At 37.9% G+C, this 5,088-nt stretch overlaps 1 long non-coding RNA gene across 1 annotated transcript; it reads right to left on the reverse strand.

The window, feature by feature from the left end:
- Positions 1-834: 834 nt before the first annotated feature.
- LOC311276546 lies at positions 835-2,447 on the reverse strand. Its single transcript, XR_014625079.1, has 6 exons — positions 2,331-2,447; positions 1,909-2,206; positions 1,746-1,806; positions 1,487-1,580; positions 1,278-1,396; positions 835-1,170 (listed from the first exon to the last, which is right to left on the reverse strand). It is a non-coding gene; the product is annotated as an uncharacterized lncRNA (long non-coding RNA).
- Between the last annotated feature and the right edge of the window lie 2,641 nt (positions 2,448-5,088).

The following is a 5,088-nucleotide window of genomic DNA, read 5'->3' on the forward strand; positions in this document are numbered from 1 at the left end:
CATACTGGAATCTGGATTTGTGTGTGCAGATACAAGGATGTACTGTAGTTTTAAATGTTTAATATAGGCTACTGTATACACATTTCAAAGTTGTAAGTCAAGGTTATTACACACACAAGATTTGTTCAGTCGTACTCTTATTTCAGACTGATCTCATGAAGTGGCGTATGTATGACACGCCAATTCGTATTTCCATTTTTGGCGTGCTATCAACACGCATAATCGCTTTTCAGCGTGTTTATCAACGCCGTTGACTTAACGTTACATTACTCTCTATATAAATATATATGACTTACCCCAACCCCGTCCCTAAACCTACCCGTCACTGGGGTTAATACACTGCATGAAAATTGGGATTTCCGACCCCGTAAACGGCCGCAAATCTCCCTAATTTTCGGCAGTTAACGACAATTTACAGCCTGTGAACGTCGCGTTCGTCTGTGCCGAATATTGCCGGAAACGAACCATGACGTATGAAGAGCGCTCGCGCCGGAGGTGTGAATGGCTCTAATTACCATATGAATAGCAGCTCCCGCCAGAGAAAGGCTTGAATTTCCTCACTCACTATTGGTTGAACCCACGTGGTTTAAACAAGAAAAATCACTCGTGATTGGTTGGCAGATCTGTTACTATTGGTCACCCTCACTCATTAAAAATTCAAAAAATTATCATATTCATATAAATAATAATATATATAATTATTTTTTTATATTCATAATATGCTATTCTGTGGTATATTCATGTCATTGTTAACCTATGGACTACACTATTATTACCATCAAGGACATGAATTTATAAAGGAATGGAAAATTTGCCAGGGACATGCTGTTTATTCAAAGAAAGAGCTTTATTAGCACAGACACAAAACAATATACACCTATGTACAAAGCATAGATCATCTGCACACAACAAATTGGAAGCTCAGTGTCTGTTTTCATCTTCGGAGCTGTAGGTGACTAGCGGCGTTCTCTCTGAATTCGATCCACTTTGAAAACGTCTGTGGTGCGTTGCCCTGTATTTAGGAGTCGCCTCTAATCTCGACTGCAGCGTAGCACAGAGCTCTGTGAGCTCCTGGCTGGTGGTTGAACTTCATCGGACATCAGATCTATGGTGGCGCACTTCCAAATGCCCACGTCATCCTCACCTAGCACACCGTCTCGCTTCTAGCAGCTGTAAAAACAACCAATACAGACAATCAGTACTGTGATGCACTGTGTATGGACACAAAACATCTATTAATGCACGTGAAAAATAGTCACATTGACTAAAAATCTTACCCTCTTTCTTCTCGCTCGACTCCGAGCTGAACTCTTCACAGCTTCGGCCTGCAATGCCAGATCTGGTTGTTTGTACCTGAAGCTCCTGCGTACTGTCTCGTAGTATGTCTTACAGGCAGCTGGAAAACAATTAAATGAGAGTGATATGAATAAAAACAACTCAAGTCACAGTAAAATGAAACAAGGAGAAAATAGTAAAAGTTACTTACAATGTCGTCATGATCAGCGTCATGAAAATCTGGACTTGCAGACATAGCTCTGAGTAAATGTGAGGTTACGCCCTCGTTATGAGGCGAGGTTACTCTATGGAAACAAAATGTATGATTAAGATCGTAAACTATAACGGATCTATTTTCTTATACAAGAGAATGAAAGCATATTCTTTGAATCTTACCTTTAAAATGTTTGTAAGTTTTTATGAAAGTAAAAAAAAAAAAAAAATAAGATTCTTTTTTTTTTTTTTTTTACCTTGATCCAGTTCGTAGCGCCCACAATTTGTCTCAGAGTTGTGAAGATGGCATACTGCTTCCTGTAAATTACAGGATTATTTACAATTATTAAACAAATAATAGCCATCAATCCCATGACCTCTTGCTTTATGATGAAATCATGAAAAACAGAATATTCTTACATTTCACAAGGCCTGACAAAATACAGCTGCAGGTAACTAGCGGCATTCTGTCTGAATTCGGTCCATTTTGCAGACGTCTGTGGTGCGTTGCCCTGTACTTTGGAGTCGCCTCTAATCTCGACTGCAGCGTGGTACAGAGCTCGGTGAGCTCCTGGCTGCGACAGGACGGAGGTCGCACAATCCATCCAGACACCCCTCCGACGATGCCGTCTTCCTCATCAAACATCAGGTCTATGGAAGCACACTTCCGAAGGCCCACCTCATCCTCAGCTAGCACACTCTGTCTCACTTTTAGCAGCTGTTAAAACCAATAAAGACAATCAGTACTGCGCAATGCACTGCGTATGGACAACACACATCTATTAATGCACCTGAAAAATAGTCACATTGACCAAAAACGAATCTAATCTAATAAATCTTACCGTCTTTCTTCTCGCTCGACTCCGAGCTGAATTCACCACAGCTTCCGCCTGCAATGCAAGATCTGGTTGTTTGTACCTGAAGCTCCTGCGCACCGTCGTGTAATGTCTTAAAGGCAGCTGGAAAACAATTAATTGAGAGTGATATTAATAAGAACAACATAAGTCACAGTAAAATTAATAAGAACAACATAAGTCACAGTAAAATTAAACAAAGGAGAAAAAATGCAACCGGGTGAAATTGCAGAAATACACACCGGAAGCAAACTATGCTTTTTGAAATTGGGGTTTTATTCTGACTGCTGTTTAAAATAAGTGACAGCGGTCAATGGAAGCACAATTAAACAGATAAAAGTCTGATTAAGAAAAAAGTTTGCCTTGTTCGAAGAGATTTCACAAGAAAAAAAAATAGATTTCACTAGTAAAAAAAAAAAAAAAGAACAAAAAAAAAAAAAAGAAATTGTAGAAACAGTTTACAGTAAACAATGACAATGACAATGAAAAGACAACATGACAATCAAATGTCACAAAAAGCTTAACCAGTGGTTCAATGCCCAAATCCACAGAATACTTAATTCAAACTGAAATGCAGTGTAATACACTGCAACTGGTCAGATTTAAATTGATTTCTCCAAACCAAAATATGTTAGGCTACAATTAAATACGATAACACAAACTGGAACACGGCAGTGGATGAGGTAACGTTAGGCCTAAGTTACAAGAGAAATAAAAGCACATAAACAAAGCCACAACCCACGTTTAATCATGCCATGCGGAACCAGAAATATGCATTTAACCATAAAGTTATACTGTATAATCACAGAATATAGATTCAACTCATTAACAGATTTATCAAATAAACATGCCATCAGTAATTTCCCCCATAAACCATAAAACGTACATACCCAATCCTTTACCGTCCGATCACCACGAGGTTCACTCGTCACACATGCGCTCCAAATAAATCTATAAACAAAAATGTACTCATCAAATGTTCTTTTAACTTCGCTTCACAACTTATTTGTGCATATTAAAGATATTGGAGTAATATTTACCAAGAAAGAAGAACGTATAACACAGAATCCGATCGATGCACGCACCGTCATGGAGCTCTCCTGAACAATGAAAAATGGCTGCCGTTCTCTGGTCGCGCGCACGCGTCCAGCACAAGTGAATAGTATCGCGAGAAGAGAGGGATTTCTTAAAGGGGCCACAAACATTTTTAATGCAAAATAGAAACGAGGTACATTTTATGTAAACAACTCTAATCGTAGTTGTAACTCTATATGTACAGTAGGCATAATTCTTGTCATTGCGTATGTGTATGCAGCATGAGTCAAATACAATCTTCTGTTCGTGTTGTATTATGCACAGTGGTTGGGCTCTAAGAGATTGTGATGCTGTTTGCATGGAATGCACATTTTACCTTTGTGGCAAAGCCTGATTGAAATTAATTGTTGAAATAAATGGTTTTGTGTCTTTTTTACATAACATTGGCTATTGCTAATGACACATAGTAACTAATCTAGCTACTTTCATTAAATATATCAATTTAAGCTAAAATGTAAGAGGGTCATTCTATGAAAATGTCCATTTTTCTGTCCCTAGCCTTTACAGAAATATTACACTTAAAAAACACTTTAGGGTTACAATTTCTTTACATTTTAAAATAAAACAATATGTTATTTGAACAATTACACCCTCTTGAGCCATCAATGTGGCAATATTTGATTTTTATGAATTATATAGAATTTCAAGCACCACAGAAGTGCTCGTCCCCACAGTCATGTACAGAGGGAAAATGCTTTATTTTGAGGTCAATAACAGATTTTTACACCATTTAAAATACAATAATGTATACATAACTATCAAATATATTATGTAAATGATATATATATAAAAAATGCAGAATACATATTATAAAATTTATAATGAAAGTAGTGGTCCCCTGGAGTTGTGTCACTGGTGTTACCGTTAAACAAAAATCTCTTATTTTGAAATAAAAATCACACTGCTATAGCTTATGTTTGTATGCAGGCCTACGGAATTTATATTCACAATACTTAATAACTAATATTATTTTATTGCATTTATATTAGTTGTTTGAAGAGTTACAAAAAAGCGGTCGGTCTTAACACAAGTTTCAGCCGGCAAGTCGGTCGGACTAAAAGGGGGAACAAATAAATAATTGGGTCGGTAGGCTACTAAATTGACAGGGTCGGTCGGGTTACGGCAAACAAGAATATTTTTAAGGATGGCCTTAGACTATTGTAACTCACTTTATTTTGGCCTATCTCAGGCCTCTCTCTCTCGTCTACAGCTAGTTCAAAACGCAGCGGCTAGACTTCTCACCGGGACACGCAAATATGAGTCGATCACTCCTATTTTATTCAAACTCCACTGGCTACCTGTCACATTCAGGATTGATTTTAAAATGTTACTATTTGTGTATAAAGCTCTTAACAAACCGGCCCCCCAATATCTGACCAATCTCCTCTGCCCGTACACTCCATCTCGTACTTTGAGATTCAGTGATCACTGTCTTCTCATCGTGCCCAGATCCAGACTTAAAAAACGAGGCGACTGCACTTTTGCGACTGCAGCCCCAAAACTTTGGAACAGTCTACCCCTCTATATCAGACTAGCTCCCTCAATTTCCATCTTCAAAACATCCTTGAAAACTTTTAATACCCCTTGACACAACTATTGTTTTTTTTTTTAATTGTCCTGTTTCTGCCCTGCATTTTATCTATTGCCCTGT

This window comes from Rutilus rutilus (assembly GCF_951802725.1).
Source record: "Rutilus rutilus genome assembly, chromosome: 1".
NCBI lineage: Eukaryota > Metazoa > Chordata > Actinopteri > Cypriniformes > Leuciscidae > Rutilus > Rutilus rutilus.